The sequence below is a fragment of the Puma concolor genome, chromosome A1, assembly GCF_028749965.1.
Source record: "Puma concolor isolate L17-30 chromosome A1, mPumCon1.1.hap2, whole genome shotgun sequence".
Lineage (NCBI taxonomy): Eukaryota > Metazoa > Chordata > Mammalia > Carnivora > Felidae > Puma > Puma concolor.
The window spans coordinates 29,668,036-29,688,799 of record NC_141667.1 but is presented as its reverse complement, the minus strand read 5'-3'; the positions used below and the strand labels follow the sequence as shown (position 1 = coordinate 29,688,799).

The window sequence follows — 20,764 nt, the reverse complement described above, 5'->3', positions numbered from 1 at the left end:
TTATTTATTTATTTATTTATTTATTTATTTATTTATTTATTTATTTATTTAATATTTTATTTTTAGGGGCGTCTGGGTGGCTCAGTCAGTTAAGTGTCAGACTTGGGCTCAGGTCATGATCTCACCATTCACCGGTTTGACCCCACATTGGGCTGTGCACTCCCAGTGCGGAGCCTGCTTGGGATTCTCTCTCCCTCTCTCTCTGCCCCTCCCCAACTCATGCTTTTTCTCTCTCTCAAAATAAATAAATAAACTTAAAAAAAAAAAAAAGATTTTGTTTTTAAGTAATCTCTGCACCCAATATGAGGTTCAAACTTACAACCTGAGTTCAAGATTCCCATGCTCTACCGACTAAGCCAGACAGATGCCCTGAAAGTTTTCTCTTTGAATAGCCAGTCTTATTTTAGGACAAAATTACTTTCTTTTTCCTCAATAAAAATGTATTTCTATTTGTCATGTTTTTCTTACCAAAACTTTCCTGCATATAGAATTGTTACCCTTATTATTTCCAGTAGTCTTAATTACATTTATTAGAATTTGTAACTCCCAGAATTCTTAATTTTGAGTGAAAGCTTATAAGTAAGCAATTGTGAACTCTTACACCAGTATTCTTTAGATTGCAAATTTATGAATAATTTTTAGAAGTATATGCCTTTTTCATTTTTCCAATGTCGTGCTAACACATCTAAAATATCTTTTAGTTTCTTTCCAATAAGAAGCCAAAAGTAGAAAACCTGTGTTCAGTAATTAATGTTTTAGTATTTCATCTTATGTGGAAATGATCTGGATATTTAAAGAACTATTAATTTTTTGTTGACAAATCTTTTTTTTATAATTTATTTATTTTTTTAAAGTTACATCCAAGTTAGTTAGCATATAGTACAACAGTGATTTCAGGAGTAGATTCCTTAATTCCACCCCTTACCCATTTAGTTCATCCCCCCTCCCACATGTTTATAAATCTTGTATGAGACAACATGAGCTTATTTGGCTAGTAAATTGTAGAATAAAAATTTTGTATTTAATGCTGATAACTCTAAAGGCATGTCTGTTTTAATTAAACCATCAACCTTAAACTAGCTTTACATATCAAATATTTTCCCAGTTCACATGCACTTGAAAAAAATTGGGGTTAATTTCTATCTTTTTGAGTATTTTAAATTGCCCAGTCATTACAAGTGCTTGTCCTCAAACCCACTGAATAGAGCTCTTTTTGAAATTAATTTTAGCAATATCATCTGGGGGTAGAACAGTACCTCACATTTGTAACATAAACACAAACACACAGGCGCAAAGACCTCATAGTTACTAATATTTGTGGAGAAGATTTTTAAGATTTGTATTTGTCCCTGAAATTAATGTTAAGGGACCTGTGCTAGAGTTTGGGAACAAGTACCCTATTAGCGGTTTGTATTTTTAAAAAAGGCCTCCTTCTCTTTCTTTTAGTCTTAGGTGATTGTGGGCTGTGTTTACATTTCAAAGACATGATAAGATGTTTAACTTCAAGGAACAATGAAAGAATGTAAGTTTCTATAAGGAGGACTTCGATTTCCTAAGGCCAATGATTTACTAACCTTTTAAGATGAACAAAAGGAAGTTTGGGGATTGGTAAGAAATAGATAAATTTAGAATTGCCTCTGGAGCTGATTTTTGTTTTCCAAAAGATTTGTAAGATAAGGACAGTTGCTCTTACTTAAAGAATTGAATTGTCACTTGAATGACATTATAGGTTGATCTACCTTTCCTACTATATTATCCTCAATTTGTTTCTTTCCCTCTGAGTACACAATTAGAATTTTAAATCTTTTTAGCGGTATTGAGTACCCCTCCCCCTCGCCCTGCTTGGGTGTAAGACAGGTCCCCAAAGAGGGTGCAAAGGATATCACCTTCCCCAAACTCCCAAAGACAGACAAAAGAAAGACCCAATGACTGGGGCTGTCCCAGGCAGGCAGAAAGCCAAGCCCAGTTATGCAAAATGAGTCAAGCAAGAAAGCAACTGCTATCTCTGGGAGAGAGAGTGATGCAGGCTGCCTGGGTAGGAGGACCCAGTAGCGGATCTGCAGGACCAGCCAAAAGGGCCCTTGGCTTTGCACGGAAAAGAAATCAAACTCCCAGGGAAAGTGAGAGCAGAGTTTGCATAATAGTGTAAGTGATGGGGCGTAGCAGATGGAGCATCTGGGAGACACAGAGAGGATAGGACACTCTTGTTTCTGCTGGGGGTCTGGGGTTTTTATTGAGGATGCTGGTCTTGTGAATGTGTCCTCTCAGACATCTAGGAATGGTCAAAACAAGGACAAGTGCTCAGGCGTCCTCCATAAGTCACTGATGGCCTGGAGCCGTGGTATTGGTGTCTAGGTGTGTGGAGTCAGTGGTATTGGGAAATGGTACCTGATGACTCTGCCTGGTCATTCCTTAGATGTTATCTATTGTTCTGGAAGACTCCAAAGAAATCATTAATTTCTTGACCTTTACAAAGAGGACATACAGTATCTGAGCTATAAGGCATGTGAAAAGTTGGAGTGCAGGTCCTAGCAAGAATAGCAGCAGGAAAAGGAGCAAAAAAAAAAAAAAAAAGTGTTTTTCATGGGTTCTTTCAGTTTCCCTGTCCCAAAAGGGTCAATAACCAATGGGTCTGGATTTGGAAAGGCAGGGACAGTGTGAAATTTTATTTTCGTCTCTTGACTGAGCACTACAGACAGAGATTCAAAAGAACGGATTCTGTTAAGAGTTTTCATCCTTTACTGGCTTCTGCCAATTTTTCCAGGATCCCCTCTGCAGGCTCTAGTATCTCTGAGTCTCCCCAAAATGTCTCAGTGTTGTGAACTCTGAGGGGCCCATATGGGGGGGGCTCCTTTGAAGGTAAATATGGGGGTATCTGTAAGGCCATTGACTTGGAAGCATTTTGTTTATATTGTGTAGTCTTTTCAGGGTGGAAAAATAATTCAGACTAGGATGAGTACTCAAAGGAAGAAAGAAGAAAGCAATAGTTCTGTCAGTCTTATAGTCTTTTCTTTTAGGTACCTCCCACATCTTTAATTTTTCATTAGCTTTTTGCAACAAAACTTTCAATGAAACGATTTTGGAATTTTGAAACCTTTTGGAGGTTTTTGCTTGCCAACTAAAATGGGTATACTGTTCAGTTGAATTGGAGAACACTTTCTCTCAAATGAACTTCTCAAATGAATGATTTTGTCTAGCTGGAATATTCCCCATAATGGTCATTGTGATTCCATTTTGCTTTTAGTAAAATTTTGCCATTTTTATAGGTATTCACAGCTCCCTGCCTCAGTTTTTGGACATGAGATGACTTCCAGGTGTGCTGGAAGGCGCGGTGCCAGACTCTTTTTTTTGTTTTGTTTTTGTTTTTTTTTTTTTTTAATTTTTTTTTTCAACGTTTATTTATTTTTGGGACAGAGAGAGACAGAGCATGAACAGGGGAGGGGCAGAGAGAGAGGGAGACACAGAATCGGAAACAGGCTCCAGGCTCCGAGCCATCAGCCCAGAGCCTGACGCGGGGCTCGAACTCACAGACCGTGAGATCGTGACCTGGCTGAAGTCGGACGCTTAACCGACTGCGCCACCCAGGCGCCCCTTGTTTTTGTTTCTTAAGTTTATTCATATTGAGAGAGGGAGAGAGAGCATGAGCAGGGGAGAGGCACAGAGAGAGGGAGAAAGAGAATCCCAAGAAGGCTCTGTGCTCTCAGCGCTGAGCCTGATGTAGTGCTCGATCCCACGAACTGTGAGATCATTACCTGAGCTGAAATCAAGAGTCAGACACTCAACTGACTGAGCCACCCAGGAACCCCTGCACCAGACTCTTTAGAATTTAAGGATCCCATTAGCTAAGACTTTATTTACACAATACAAGAAAAACAAACATATGCACCTTAACACACCAGCAGTAACCAAAAGATGTTATTGCAGACTGGCCAAGAGAAGGCTGTGTGCACCATTAGCAATTTCCAGAATAGACTAAGTCAGCAAAGTCCAGCAAATACAGAATACAGGTGGGAACTGGGGAAGGGACTCCAGTGTGGAACTGTGGACTGAACCAAGGGCCAAGGGCAGGTGCTCTGTGAGAGGCTCTTATCAGTTTCCACTGACCCGTTAACCTTAGACTGGAAAGCCAATTAAGTTGGTAGCTTGAATTCAAAAAGAGCAGAGCTCAACCAAGAGGGACTCACCATTGGCCCTCAGAGATGGTGAAAAAGACCGTGAACTCAAAAGGGTTTGCAAGGCATCATGTTTGTTTCTTATTGTCCCTGAATGCTGTCAAAAGTTCACTTTGGATCCCATCGTTGCCACCAAATCTGTTAAAAACCAAAACTCAACCAAGCAAATCTGACGATCTAGTTGGTTTTATTAAACGACTCATGAATTAGGCAGCATTTCATCCAGCAAGCAGAGGGTAGCTCCAGTGAACTACACAGAAGGCACAGAGAGGGCACAACAAAAAGAAGGAAGGAGTATATTAACAAGGAATGTGTTGCTTTGGGAAGGTTGCCCTCCTAAGGGGACCCAAAGGAGTGTTTCAGTAAATTCTCTAATATTCACCAGGGAATTAATTCCATCCTGACTGGTTAAAGGTTACATTCCTGGGGAAAGCTCGCATTAAGATATTACGTTAGGTATTAAGATTAGGTTTTAAGGTTAGGTATTAAATCTCAGCTTACTGACCTGGGGTCTTAACCTAAGTGACACCATTTTGGGCCTGTGGTTTTCTCTTAAATACAAGCTTAAAGCTTGAAAACTAGAGTGTAATCTTCTCGTTTCACAGATGGACAGAGTCCCAGGGAGGTAAAGTGACTTGCGTAAGGTTTCACAACTAATTCTAGACTGAAGGGCAGCAGAAATGTGACAGTAGTTCAGGACAGGCTATCCCAGTATGCTTTATTATGTTCATCATTTTGAGCTGTAGTCACTTGAAAAACAATACATGCAGGAAAAGGCTTTCCCTGATTTCCCCTTATCTGCCAGAGGACAGGTCAGGCAATAGGAACTGGGTTGTCCTCAAGCCCTCCCTCCCTGGGAATGTCATTAACTGGGGAAGATTGATCACAGGAGAAGAGACTAGAAATTAATACCAACCCTAACAAACTTTGTCGCTGTCTTATCTCCCATCTATACGTCTTTCCCCCAAGAGTAAATGATCTGCCTCCCTCCCTCCTCTTTCCCTATTAAGCTAGTATTTAATCCTGAATTCTAAAGCCACCTCTGGGTCTTACGCATTTTCCTTGCATATCTCCTGTGAATGCATAAGGTATATACATGCTAATGATGTATTTCTCCTGTCAGTCTGCCTTTTATCTCAGCTTAGAACTCAGAAGGGTAGAGGGAAGATGGTGTATTTCTCCCCTAAAAGGCAGATCTAGATTTTTATTAAAAAACAAAACAAAAACAAAACCCTGGTGTGCCATTCTCTCCACAGATGGATGCATCCTCCACTGTAAGAGAAACCAGCACTGTCCCGTGTAGCACACCCGACCTCCACCTAGCGCGGGTCTTTGTGCCCGTGGCTCCCTCGGGAGGGGTTTTACCCCTGGAACAGGTTGGCAAAGAGATGGAATTTAAAATGGGCCTGGCTCTTGGGGGGGAGGGAAATGTGCTGTGGGGGGGCTTCGGGTTCTTTGCCTGGAAGTGGCTTCCACGTAGCAGGAAGTTTCTTTGCCTTGCTGCCTCCTTCCCTGAACTCCAGATTCAGCCGCATTTATTTTTCCTCGGGGTCCTTTCAGTTTCTGCCTAATGAGACCGGTGGCAGCTGAGTGTGTGACTGACACTCGGTATGTACAGCTTGTATTCATCTTCCTGAGAAAGGGCATTGCACAATAAAGGATTGCCAAGGGCAACAGCGGTGGCATTTCGGAGAGCCCCAGCCGCCGCAGTGCACCGCCCCGGGGGAAGGAAACAGCGCGCGCAGAACGAGCGAGCGGGTGGAGGGAGGCGGGACTTCTAAAGTAATTAAAATATTCATATGCAGGGGGACCTTGAGTTCCTTTCTCTTTGCCCATTAGACCTCTTTACTTTTTACCCACAGACGGTTTTCCTGATTTCCAGGGCACAAAAGCCAAGCCGAGGCTGGAGGGAAATACTTTTGGAGTAAAATCAAATCAGTTGCAAATGAGTTACAACATCTCAATTGCCTTAATAGATCAAACAAAACTTCTCTGTGTTACTCCAGGCACCAGAACCGAAACCCTCCTTGGAGTTCCCCAGCTAAAAAACCCGTAAATCTTTGGCCTGCCTATAGCAAGGTCCCAAGCAATGCCCTTGAGGGCTCACCCAGGGCACAGTGACTTGGAAATAGAGTTTGCTGAGCACGTGGCCTGCCAGGATGGTGTAAGTAGCAAACTAGCTGGAATGAGCGCGCCAGCTTCAGGCCAGTGAATTCTTCTGTCAGGCCAGAAGTAGATTTTACTTACTTTGCACCCCGTGAATTGCCTGGGGAGAGGGTGGGCAAGTGAGGCGGGGGTTTTTTTGTGTGTGTTGGTAGCTCAATTGATAATTCCAGCCAGGCTGGCTGCCGGTACCCTACCTGTACCCCCATTCCACCTTCTCTCCCGGTTCTGTCTTCAGAACAGAATTCTGTGTACTGCACATAAACGAGCGTCGGATAGGCACACACCTCCTCGCTTCAAGTGGGTCTCTTTTTTAATAGAGCTGCCTGGTGCTTTAAAGTCTAATTTTAAAAACAGGTGGATTGGGGGCGCCTGGGTGGCACAGTCGGTTAAGCGTCCGACTTCAGCCAGGTCACGATCTCGCGGTCCGTGAGTTCGAGCCCCGCGTCGGGCTCTGGGCTGATGGCTCGGAGCCTGGAGCCTGTTTCCGATTCTGTGTCTCCCTCTCTCTCTGCCCCTCCCCCGTTCATGCTCTGTCTCTCTCTGTCCCAAAAATAAATAAAACGTTGAAAAAAAAAACCAAAAAACAGGTGGATTGAATTGAGATTTATAGATTTCAAGTTGAAAAAAACAAACTCAGTTTTATTGATAAAAGTAATTTACCAATTGACATAAAATAAACTGCGTGTACTTAAAGTATATAGTTTGGTAAGTTTAGACATATGTATACACCCATGAACTCATCACCATAATCAAGATAATGGACATATTCATCCCCTCCAAGAGTTCCTTCTTGCCCCTTTGGAAGCCATCCCTCTCCCCTCTTCCTGGCCCCTGCCCACACCGCTCCTACACTTCAAGCAACCACAGATCTGCTTTCTTTCATAATAGATTTGTTTTCATTTACTAGAAACTTATATAAATGGAATCACACATGTGTACTCTTTTTTGGTCTGGCTCCTTTTACTCAGCATAATTATTTTGAGATTTATCTATGCTGAGTGAACTTTTGTTCTGATCTTATTTATTTGTTACTCTTAGAAAATCTCATTTTTGACTAGACTCAACTTAGAGGTAGAAGCTTCCAGAAAGAACAGCCTCTGTGTCTTGGCAATCTGTTCCCGGTGTTTCTCTTTGGCTTTCTTCATTCTCTTGGCCAAAAGTTTAGTATATTTTGCAGCCTCTTCCTTTTTTTTCCTAGTATGCTATTTCTTCAGAGAGAAGATGTTTGTGTCACATGACATGTGGAAGAACAAGATGTTGAATCTTGGGCACTTTGTTTCTAGGTTTCTTACTGTCTTTGTTTAGGCTCTTTCTCACAATGTACCGGTAGACATAATCTTCTTTAGAGAGATTGAAAAGATTTCTGCTAGCTCTTTTGGGTCCCAGGAGACAAGGCACAGTAATATCAGTGAGTCTAGGAATATCGCCTCCCTGTTTTTTTTTTTTTTGTTTTTTTGTTTTGTTTTGTTTTTTTACAATAATCAAGTTGAGAACACTAAGATTGACATCCACAGTCCAACCTGGAAAAGATTTGCGCTTTCTTTCTTCAGTCCTCCTTGGTCTGTAACGGGAGTGCCCTTACACAGTAGCAGGCAGACACGGTCATGGGTCAAGACACCATGCCTCAGGGAGAATCCTTGTCTATAGTTCCCACCACTGATTGGGACCATACAACCCTTCCATTCCTCAATCAGAGCATCAGCAGCAACTTCTGTGGTCATATGCTTCTAATAAAAGGTACGAAATTTGCATTTATTGTCCACTCTGATGAGTTTCTGGCAGCCAGTAGCTGGGAAAGAGAGGTTCAGCTTCACCCTGAAGCAGCCGACCACCTCTAAGGTGCCCTGAAAAAGAGCTGTGTTGGGGTGCCTGGGTGGCTCAGTCGGGAGGGCCTCATGACTTTGGTCATGATCTCACAGTTCATGGGTTCGAGCCCCGCATCAGGCTCTGCGCTGACAGCTCAGAACCCGGAGCCTGCTGCAGATTCCGTGGCTCCCTCTCTCTGTGTTCCTCCCCTTCCTGTGCTGTCTCTCAAAAAAAAAAAAAAAAAAAAAAATTAAAAAATTTAAAAAAAAGAGCTATGTTGAGTGAACTTTATTAGTCTGTAACTTTCAAACAATTGGTCCATTTTAAAGTTGTTAAATTTATTGGCATAAAATTTCTTGCTCATTTATTTTTTTAAGTTTATTTATTTATTTTGAAAGAAAGCACAGGTAGGGAGGAGAAGAGAGAGAGGGAGAGAGAGCGAATCCCAAGCAGGCTCTGCACTGAAAGTGCAGAACCTGATGCAGGGCTTATACTCATGAACCTTGAGATCATGACCTGAGTCGAAGTCAGACACTTAACTGAGTCATGTGGACCTGGCATAATATTTGTAGAATTTAAGGTACATTCACCTCTGTCATTTCTAATATTATTAGTTTTTGTTTTCTCTGTTTTTTTTTTTTTTTCTTGATAATTCTATTTGGAGGTTCTTCAGTGTTATTGATCTTATCAAGCAGCTTTTGGTTTCATTGATTTTCCCGACTGTTATTCTGTCTTCTGTTCATTGATTTTTGCTCTGATATTTATTCCTTCCTTCCTTCCTTCCTTCTACTTTACTTTAATTCCTTGGTTTAATTTGCTTTTCTTTTTTTAAATTTCTTTAAGTGGAAGCTGAAGTCATTGATTTGAGAACTTTTTTCTTTCTAATATAGTTACTACTATACATTTATCTCTAAGTACTGCTTTAGCTGCATCCCATATGTTTTGATGTTATTTTTCTTCTTTTTAATTAAAAATTTTTTAATGTTTATTTATTTTTGAGAGAATGAGAGACAGAGCATGAGTGGGGGAGGGGTAGAGAGAGAGGGAGACACAGAATCCAAAGCAGGCTCCAGGCTCTGAGCTGTCAGCACAGAGCCTGATGTGGGGCTCGAACCCACAGACTGGGAGATCATGACCTGAGCCAAAGTCGGACACTTAACTGACTGAGCCACCCAGGCTCCCTATTCTTTTTAATTTTTGAATACTTCCGAATTTCTCTTTGGTTTCTTTTTTGGCTCATAAGTTTAGAAGTTTATTACTTCTACACTTTAAATATATACAATTTTGTGTCAATTAAATAAAACTGTCAAAAATGTGTATTACTTAGTTTCCAAATATTTGGGAGTTTTCCAGATCTTGCTATTATTCGTTTCTAATTTAATTCCACTGTGGTCACATGAAAAGAGGCTCAACGTTGCTCCTCATCAGGGAAATACAAATCAAAACCACACTCAGATATCACCTCATGCCAGTCAGAGTGGCCAAAATGAACAAATCAGGAGACTATAGATGCTGGAGAGGATGTGGAGAAATGGGAACCCTCTTGCACTGTTGGTGGGAATGCAAATTGGTGCAGTCACTCTGGAAAACAGTGTGGAGGTTCCTCAAAAAATTAAAAATAGACCTACCCTATGACCCAGCAATAGCACTGCTAGGAATTTACCCAAGGGATACAGGAGTACTGATGCATAGGGGCACTTGTACCCCAATGTTTATAGCAGCACTCTCAACAATAGCCAAATTATGGAAAGAGCCGAAATGTCCATCAACTGATGAATGGATAAAGAAATTGTGGTTTATATACACAATGGAGTACTACATGACAATGAGAAAGAATGAAATATGGCCCTTTGTAGCAACGTGGATGGAACTGGAGAGTGTGATGCTAAGTGAAATAAGCCATACAGAGAAAGACAGATACCATATGTTTTCACTCTTATGTGGATCCTGAGAAACTTAACAGAAACCCATAGGGGAGGGGAAGGGGGAAAAAAAAAAGAGGTTAGAGTGGGAGAGAGCCAAAGCATAAGAGACTTTTAAAAACTGAGAACAAACTGAGGGTTGATGGGGGTGGGAGGGAGGGAAGGGTAGGTGATGGGTATTGAGGAGGGCACCTTTTGGGATGAGCACTGGGTGTTGTATGGAAACCAATTTGACAATAAACTTCATATATTGAAAAAAATAATAATTCCGTTGTGGTCAGAAAAATACTTTGTATGACATGAATCCTCTTAAATTGACACAGATTTGTTTTGTTCAGAATATGGTCTGTGTTCTGCATGCAGTTGAAAAGAATGTGTAGTCTGTTGTATGGAATGTTCTAGAAATGTCAATTAGGTCAAGATGATAGTGTTATTCAAGATGTCTGTATCTTACCTGATTTTCTGTCTACTTTTCCTATCAATTATTGAGAGATAGATATTGAAATCTGCAATTATAATTATAGATTTGGAAAATTGTTCTAAAGTTCCATCAATTTTTTGTTTCATGCATTTTGAAGCTCTGTTATTGGATACATTCATTTTTGGAATTGTTATGTCTTCTAGAAGAATGGACAGACTCCTTTATCATTATGTAATGAGCTTCTCTAACCCTGGCAATATTCTTTACTCTAAAAACTGTCTGATATTAAAATAGTCACACTATCTTTGTTTTGATTAGTGTTAACATCGTACATCTTTTCCCATCTATATTAGTTTCCTATTGCTGCTATAACAGGTTACTACAAACTTAGTGGCTTTAAACAACACAAATTTGTTATGTTATAGTTCTGGAGGTCAGAAGTCCAAAATCAGGTTTGTTGGGCTAAAGTCAAGGTATCATCAGGTTTGGTTCCTTCTGGAAGCTCTGGGGAAGAATCCATTTCCCCGCCTTTTCTACTTTCAGGATGCTTTAACTTAGGGCCCCTTCCCCCATCCTTACAGCCAACAGCATAGCATCATTATATTCCCCTTAATTATCTCTGCTTCCATTGTCACATGGCTTCTCTGGCTCTGACCCTCTTGCCTCTCTCACATAAAGACTCCCATGATTACAATAGGACCACTTGGATAATTTCCTCATCTCAAGATCCTTAATCACATCAGTGAGATCCCTGTTTCCATGTAAGGTAATGTGAACACAGTTTCCAGGGATTAGGATGTGGTTATCTTTGGGGAACCATTATTCAGCCAACCATGCCATTCTTTTTCTTTTAACCTATTTGTTTCTTGTATTTAAAGTAGGTTTATGGTAGGAAGCAGGTTCTTTTTTTAAAAAATTCTTTTAATTATAGTGTTTAGGCAATTTATGTTTAATGTAACTATTGATAAAGTTGAGTTCAAATCTTCCCTTTGCATGTTTTCTATTTGTCTCATCTGTTCCTTCCTTGTTCTCTTTCTCTTCTTTTGTACCTTTAGTCTGCTATAACAAAATGTCACAGACTGGGTAGCTTATAAACAATACAAATTGACTTTCAATGATTCTGGAGATTGGAATTCTGAAATAGGGTGCCTGCATGATTGAGTGAAAGCCTTCTTTCCAGTTGAAGACTTCTTGTGTCCTTACCTGGTAGAAGTAGATAGAGATATCTCTAAAGTCTCTTTTCTAAGGGCACCAATCCCATTCATGAAGGCTCTGCCCTCATGATCTAATCATGTCTCAAAGGTCTTACCTGCCAATACCATCAACTTGGACATTAGGATTTCAACACATGAATTTTGGAGGGATACATTCAGACCATAGTATGCCCTTCTTGGGATTAAGTATCTTTGATGATTGCATTTTAACTCTGAATTTGGATAATGGCTATAAATCTGTTGTATTTTTTTAGTGGTTGCTTTGTGGTTTATAGTAAACATCTTTAACTTACCACAATATATCTTCATGTGATATCATACCATTTCAAATACAGTATTAGAACCTGATTCTGGTGTACTTTCATTTCTTCCTCCTGATCTTTGCACAATTATTATTTACATTCTACTTTAAATACATTATAAACCTCACAACAGGTTTTCCCACCCCTTAAAGTGAATTATCACTCAAAGAGGTTTAAATAATAAGGAAAAAATATTTGATTTATATTTACATAGTTACACTTTCTAGTACTCTTGTTTTCATGTGTATATCCAGATTTCTATCTAGTACAATTTTCTATCTGCCTGAATTACTTTATTTGATATTTCTTATAGTTATGGTCTGCTGGTAATGTCTTCTTTCAGCTTTTATATCTCTGAAAAAAATAATTATTTCACACTTTTTAAAAAGATATTTTTGCTGGGTATAGAATTCTATTTCGTTACTTTGAATATGTGCCCTAGTCCCTTCTGACTTGCATTCTTTTCACTAGGAGTCTGATATAATTATCTGATAAATTATCTTTGTTTTTTTGCAATAGGCCATATGATGACATCCCTACATGCTTTTTTTTAAAGACTTTATTTATTTATTTTGAGAGAGAGAGAGTGGCAAGTGCACACAAATAGGAGGGAGGCAGAGAGAGAGAGAGGGAGAGAGAGAATCCCAAGCAGGCTTCAAGCCCGACCTGGGGCTCGATCTCACAACCAGAACCATGAAATTATGACCTGAGCCAAAATCCAGAGTCTGATGCTTAACCAACTGACTTAATCATTTAATCATTTCTTCTTGTTTCTTATACTTGGATTTTGTTGAATTTCTTAGATCTGTGAGTTTATAGTTTTCATTAAATTTCTGACCATTATTTCCATTATTATTATTATTATTATTTCTTCTTCCTACTTCAGGAGCTCCAATTCCCTATATATCAGGCTGCTTGAAGTTGTCCCAGATCTCACTGATGCTCTGTTCATCTTTTTCTTCAGTCTTTTCTCTATTTTTCATTTGAATACTTTCTATTATAATATCATTAAGTTTACTAATCTAACAGTATGATCCTTTTGGGTCTTACTTTTAGATTTTGTTAGGCAGGATCAGAGCAGTTTTTAGTTTAGGGCTAATTTTCCGCCATTACTAAGGTAAAACTTTTGGATATATGCTAGCTGACAACTCTGAATTATGAGGTTTTCTTCTCTGGTTTGTGGAACCAGGAACTTTTTTTTGGCATTGTGTGACCTTTGGTTATTCCTTCTACTCTCATTGGATGTCCCCTCCCCCCAACTTCAGCCTGCCTCAGGGTCATTTCCTGACATACAAATGTTGCTCAGCACTCTACTGAAGACTTGTGAGTCATCTGCAGATCTCAAGAGCTCTCTGAGTCCTGTTCTCTCCAGCACTCTCCCATACAGACTTTAGCTATGGGGAGACCAATCTTCTCAGACTCTCACCTCTGTCTCCTCACTCAGGGATGATGCTGGCTCTAGTTAGGTTTTTCCTTTCTCTTCCACATCCTGGAAACTGCTCTAGGCAGTAAGATGGGACACATGTAGATTCATTTCATTTGTTTCTCCTCTTTTAGTGTTCATTGTCTTTCAATACCTGATGTTTAATGTCTTGAAAACCATTGTGTCATGCATTTTGTCTGGGCTTTTTAGTTGTTTCAGGTGAGAGAATAATTTAGTCCATGACATTTCATCTCAAATCACAGAAGTTCTGCAACCCTTCACTTAATTTTTTTTTAAACTATTGTGTTTATTCAAGTAGGGACTCTACAATTAGATTTTAAGTGTGTATTTCCTTGATTAAGGGCCTTTCAGAGAATCAGGTAGCTAGAACCTGAGAGGTAAAATAAAAGATATCATTTCCCAAAATGCAAGTGAAATGCCTCTGAAATAAAAATGGAAGTCATTTAGAAATTAGAGTACTGTTTATAAGAATTAATGTAGTCATCTACATTTATCTACCTATTATATAAATATTGAGAGATAATTATCTGATTCTCATGTTTCTGCATTTCTTTGTTTTGGACTATCTTCTCAAAGATGTTTATATAGCAAATAGCTTGGAAGTTAGAGATAGAATCTTGTAGAGCAGAAGACAAGATTGCCTATAAACCTGGTATAAAAAAGATTTCTCCCACTGGAGCCAAAGTCAGACTTTTTGCTTTGTTTGCTTTTTGGCCATTATAAAGGATTCAGGTTCTGTAAACTCTCCTGTAAAGCAACCCAATGCAAGTGTGGGTGTCACTTGGTCCTCTTTTCATTGCCTGTGGGAATTTGGGCCTGAAAAACTGGTACAAATATTTTGATGCTTATGCCCTTTGCTGTGCTGTGAGTAATAAAGTCTTTTGTCTCTGACCCAGGAATCTCATATCTTCTGCCAGCATCCATGGATCTGTGTAAGGTTAGTTTGTTTGCTTGCAAAGAGGGTAACATACCAGATTCTTTACAGAGTTGACAGTGATAAAGAGCATATTTACCTAGGCTGCTGGCAATTTGACTATGTTTCTTTATACCAAATAGAACCAAACTTACAGAAAGTGGCGGAGATGGAGGGACGAGGACTATATGGGAGGAATCAAGATGAGTGGCAGCTATGGTATGACCATGTTCTGTGGCTTATAAGAAGTAAAGCATCATAGGGGCGCCTGGGTGGCGCAGTCGGTTAAGCGTCCGACTTCAGCCAGGTCACGATCTCGCGGTCCGTGAGTTCGAGCCCCGCGTCAGGCTCTGGGCTGATGGCTCAGAGCCTGGAGCCTGTTTCCGATTCTGTGTCTCCCTCTCTCTCTGCCCCTCCCCCGTTCATGCTCTGTCTCTCTCTGTCCCAAAAATAAATAAACGTTGAAAAAAAAAAAAAAAGGAAGTAAAGCATCATAAAGAAGTAAAGTAAAACACCAGGTGGTGTTACTGTATTATACTTATTAAGGAATCTGAGGATATTCAGCTTGGAGAAGGGAAGACTAGGCAGAGCAAGATAGCCATAATCAACTATGTGAAGAATTTTGAAATAAAGAGTAGAAGTATGTTTACTTATTAGTGAGACCTAATCCTCTTTCTAATCTTAGGTGGGTGCTGCCCCTATAAGAGATGTAATCCACAGTTAGTGGGAAAGGAACTATTGCCAAAGACAAATCATGTGCATATCACCAATAGGCATTCTGTTTAGGATAAGAAAGAAAAATGTACAAGTTCAAAGGAAAGAATCCCCAACCTTGGGCAAAGGGCCAAGGTGGGGCTTCAAGGGGTTACTCCTGTTGTGCTGTCCTATCCCCTCTGGCCTTACAACTGCAGTGTCAGACTTCTTACATCCTAAGGCTTTCTTTCCTTAGGTGAGAAGTGCCTGAGGCTTTATTTAATCTCTTACACCCAGAAGTCTTCAACCATGACTGATGAAAACTGGTTCATAAATCTTCAGCTCCTTTGCATCTTGGGTTTGGTAGCTTCAAAGCACACGTTCTAACTGATTCTTCGTGTTCCCAAATTTATGCTCCAGTTATTTCCAGCAGAAATGGACTCTATCATGCACTGTTTATTTGCTGCCTTCTTTTTCCTGTCTCATTTCCCATCTCTTTACTGGAATCACCTCTCCCCCGCCCCCTCCCCCGAACTCCTTGTATTTGAATCTTTTTATCAGGATCTGTTACCAAACTAAGCAGGTAAAGGGAAGGGGATATGGACACACTGAAATAATCACATTTGACGAATCATCCCACTAAAATTTGTACGTTAGAAAGTTGATAATCCCCTCAGTGAGGCTCTGCAGCTAAACTGTAATGCAGTTATTGGCAAGAGGAATGGGTTTTTTAAATGTCCCTTAGGACATGTCCCCTTTGAAGGAGAAAAATGTCCTGAAAACCGTGGTGCAATGCCTGCTCAGGAACATAAAACAGATGTCTTTAAAACCCTATCAGTGAGGTTGGGAGTCCAGAGGGCTTTGATGGCTCCAGCCTTGTGCTTTATTTGCTTGCAAGATATTTTAGATTTGCCAGAGATTCTGGGGTTGCCATAGTATTTGTAAACAAAACTCTGTGGTCAACAGACTCTGGGGTGGTACAACAATGCTAAGGGAAGTTTGGGGAAGGCAGGGTGCTCTTGCTGGGAAAGAGTCTTGAAAAATGACATCTTGAAAAGGTCATAGAACACAAAGCAATGGAACTGGCTGCCTCCAAGATTGGGATCAGTCACATCGACTCGGTTCACTCCCTTTCTTTCCTCTTCTGGGTTCTTCTCAGCAGCTGCTTCCATAATGATGGGAAAGAAGTTAAAATCATATGAAGAAATTTCCCAGGTGCCATGGAGGGTGTAGCGAGAAAGACCTCTGGGTTTCTGATAATTAATAATCAAATCTCTGCTGAGGAGCTCATAACTGCCTGCTATTCTCTCTTCTTTGAAAGATATTAGTTGCACAAACATTTATCACACAATTGCAAAATGCTGAACTCTGCAACAGATAGTGGGGAATATAAAGATGATTAAGATACAGCTCCTGTCCTCAGGAGGCCCCTGACCAGCAGGGGACACTATAGGGTGATGAACACGATCACAGCAGCACCATTCACAGTGGTCATCAGAGGAGAGAGTGGGTAACTTGGTGGTGGGTTACATCCTCCTTGGAGGGCAGGGTGGGCCAGAGACCATAGCTTTTACTGAGTATTTACTATGTGCCAGGCACCATTCTAAGTATATACATGTATTAACTGCACAAGTACTTTTATCCCCAGATAAGTGAACTGAGAAGTTAAGTAACATGCTTAAGGTCACACAGCTAAGCCAGAATTCAGTGCCCCAGACTTTACAGTCTTAACGACTACATGGTGCTGCAAAAAAACCATTTCCAGGGCTCAGCATAGGAAAAATTGATGTATATTAGTGATCTTTTTCTTTTTAAAGTTTATTTATTTATTTTTAGAGAAAGAGAGAGTGCATGCAGGCAGGGGAGGGGCAGAGAGAGAGAGAGGGAGAGAGAGAATCCCAAGCAGGCTCCATCCACACTGCCAGCACAGAGCCTGATGCAGGGCTTGATGTCATAAACTGTGAGATCATTACCTGAGTTGAAATCAAGAGTTGGACACCTAACCAGCTGAGTCACCCAGGCACCCCAAAGTTTGTGATCTTTAACACATTTTACAGGTGTTCTGGTGGACTATAAACTAGAGTCCCAGATGTGAGACTAGGATCTAGGATTTCCCAGGGCATTAGAGTCCCTATCAGCAAAATGACCACAAAGTTCCTATTTCAGGAAACTGCTTCTAGAACCTGTTTAGAAATCCCTCTTCTCCCAGGGCGCCTGGGTGACTTTGTCAGTTGAGTGTCCAGCTCTTGATTTCAGCTTGAGTCATGATCTCAGGGTCATAAGATCAAGCCCCACATCAGGTTCTGCACTGGGCATGGAGCCTGTTTGGGATTCTCTCTCTCTCTCTCTCTCTCTCTCTCTCTCTCTCTCTTAAAAAAAAAAAAGGAAAGAAAGAAATCCCTCTTCTCCCAAAGATGGCGACTAGGGTTCAGGCAGGCTGCCAGAGGTTTATGCATTAAAATGCAAACATGACAGGATCCTGAGAGTATAAAGAACAGCTTTATACTGTTCTTAATACAGTATAGAGAACAGCCCATAAGTCTTCCCAGAGCCAGTTCATTGTCATTATCTTGATCAAGATCATTATCTTGAAAACAGAGACCCTTAAGAGTTTTGGAGCAGAAGAGTCCCAAACAGGACCTAGTGTGCTAGGGCTGGCCTGAGGCAGAGCCAGAAAGAAGCCATTTTGCAGAAGGAAAAATGCCTAGAAAGAATGAACATATACGTAATCCAGAATAAGCTTTGTGATGATGGGGAGATTGGGTGGAGCCCAGGCAAGAGGAGCCTCGATAAGAGCAAACAGAAATGACTAAGAAAAAATGGGCTTCTAATACCTCGGTGGTGAATACTCTGACTTGGCTGACTTTGGTTTCAATGAGAAGACCTGGGCCAGAGTGGGAAAGGGCCTTCTCCTTCAGGACCAGGAGGAGCTAGAGGAATGACCTCAGCCTTTGCTATAGGTATAGAACTCAGGTGTGCTGGACAGCAAGACAGTAACCTGGAGGGTAGGGGCCTTGTGCCTGGCAGGAAGAAGGAAGACAGAGAGAGCCTGGATGGACCTGTTTAAACTCTAGCCAAGCTACTGAGTAACAAGCCACAGTGTTCAACTGTTCTCAGCGTGAAATTTCCTCATGCTGTGGCAGAGTTCATTTGGGATCTTGAGCTGACTGCATGTGCTAGACTTTGAAGGGCTAGATTCAGAGAGGAGAGGAAGAGGGGAAAATTGGCCCTGGACATGCTTGTTAATAGAGAATGCCTTCTACCCTCCTTCCTTCCCTATCTTAATTAAGAAAAAAAAAAAAAAGTAGTAAAATGCACATAGTTTTAAAGGTCACAGAGCTCTATAAGATTAGTTAGGAGAGGGGCACCTGGATGGCTCAGTTGATTCAGCATCCAACTTCGACTCAGGTCATGATCTCACAGTTTGTGAGTTCGAGCCCCGCGTCGGGCTCTGTGCTGACGGCTAGGAGCCTGGAGCCTGTTTCGGATTCTGTGTCTCCCTCTCTCTGTGCCCCTCCCCTGCTTGCGCTTTCTCTCAAAAATAAATAAACGTTAAAGATTAGTTAGGAGAAAAGCAACAAATTGTATAACATGACTGTCCTGGGAGGGACGTTGGGGGTCTGGCTCTAAAATATAGTCTTTAACCAGTCCTGTTTATTTCAGCTACCCTGTCCAGCTCCCCTCCTTCTAGAGGTACCTGCTGCTAATTTCCAAAACTTTTGAGGATTTCTTGGTGCAAACCAAATTGTTTCTCAGCTTTCTGGTTTAGGGAATACATTCATGTATTTTCTGTCTTCCAAATTTTTGCTCTTCGTTCCTTCTATCATGGACTACTGGCCTTTTAGGTTTATTAATTTTTTTAATGTATTTTTTTAATGTATTTCTGAGAGAGGGAGAGATGGCACGAGCAGGGGAAGGGCAGAGAGAGAGGGAGAAAGAGGATCCGAAGCAGGCTCTGTGCTGACAGAGCCTGCTTGGGATTCTCTCTCTCCCTCTTTCTGCCCCTCCCCTGTTCTCTCTCTCTCTCTCTCTTAAAATAGGTAAATAAACTTAAACAAAAAAAAAGAACTTCCCTTCCCACATTGATAAACTGACTCTCTGTTATCACTTAGGCAAAGCCAATGAGTGGTGACAAGAAAGGGGAAGCTTTTGCTTCAATATATTGGAGAGAGCAGAAATTCTCATCTGTGTGCTGACAGGAACTTAGGGAAAGGAAGAAAATGCCTCTACTCTCACATTTTCCATTACCAATGGCTCCTTGTTTGGGGACACAAATATACTTGAGCGAGGACTACATCATGTGCCCTGAAGGGTCCTAGTCCATAGTGGACTCTTGGTGGTCAGTCTGCAGGTCCCGCAGGCATAGGATCCAAGACGGTGGTGGGGGAGGGTGCGGAGAGTATAGATGCCAAAGGAAACTTGCCTAGCTTCCCAGGTGTGTTGACAACTGGCAGGACCTATTAGGTGTCCATAGTACCAGGGCAGGGAAGCTTTTCCTTGGGGCAGTGGCATATGTGATTTGACTCACGGCTTAAAGGAGTGGAACCCCAGGAAGCAGCACTTAGAATATAGCTTCTCTGGACACTAGCATTCCTTGGCTTGTCTTAGCCATGTGCCCCACTTTAGAGCTTTCACTGCCAAGACTTGGAACAGCTTAGGATTGTCCCTTCTCAATTAGTCCTTCTCAACAGCCACCAGGAAGTTCAAGCAAAAGTGTTCATAGGAGCTGGAGTAACACTACCCAGGACTTATCCTCCATTCTCTGAGATCATTCCAGAGATTTGGGACAGCATTTCCCATGGAGTAGCAAGACTGGAGGAACAACGGAGGGTGCTAGTTAAAAGTGAATATCCCAGGACTCACCCCAGGTTTTCCAAATAGATAATTTCTTGAGTTAGAGGGGACACGCCTAGCCATATTCATTTCTTAGAAACAGAGTTCTCAGTTAATTCTTCTATACGCTAAACATTTGGGAAACTTTAGGCTGTTTTCCAACTTGATAAAAATCTCCTATGTTTTAGGCTTCTTCCCCCAAGATTTGATCCAGAGCATCTGGAATGGAGTGTGGGACTTCGTATTTCCAGCAGGTATCCCATGTGATTCTTACCAGAAAAGTTGGAGAAAGGCTAAGGGATGTAGGAGTAATGAGAGACAGGCCCAGGTCTTCTCTGCCTGGCTAATCCTCAGAATTACCTGAGGCATTTAAAAAAGGTACATACAGGTGTCCCTTACTTTTCGAAAGTTCACAAATTGCACCCCCTTGGTGTTTATGAAAGACCTACATTAGTACCGTACCTGTTTTTGCTACCTGGAAGAAATCCAGAGATAATTTGCACTTTTATGATAAACAACAAAAGCAAAAATAGCATTGAGCATTTATTTCACAGCAAGTCGTTATAAAGGCAGTGCACCCCCAGCAATGAGGGTGGCTCCGCCAAGCTCCTTCTCTGGTAACTATACTTAGTATCTCAGCATCAGGCTGCCAGAGCTTTGGACTGTGCGAGCATCTGTACTTGAGCTCTATTTATTTTGTGTATCTGTCAGCAAACTGTGTCCTAAGGTATCAAAAAAGCCTAAGGGAGGTTATTCTTTGGATCTTGGCACTAAAAATTTTCCATATAAATTAACGATACTTGCTTCTTCACCTTACACCATTTTGGCTTACCAAAGATTTCATGGGAACATTCTACTTTTGGACAGTGGGGGAAACG

General features: G+C 41.1%; 1 protein-coding gene and 1 pseudogene across 1 annotated transcript in view; one reads left to right on the top strand and one right to left on the bottom strand.

The window, feature by feature from the left end:
* The window catches only part of RANBP3L (RAN binding protein 3 like), a 284,788-nt gene that overhangs the window by 44,245 nt on the left and 219,779 nt on the right, over positions 1–20,764 (top strand). The window lies entirely within an intron of this gene.
* Positions 7,355–20,764, bottom strand: part of LOC112860453 (small ribosomal subunit protein eS6 pseudogene) — a 60,098-nt pseudogene continuing 46,688 nt past the window's right edge.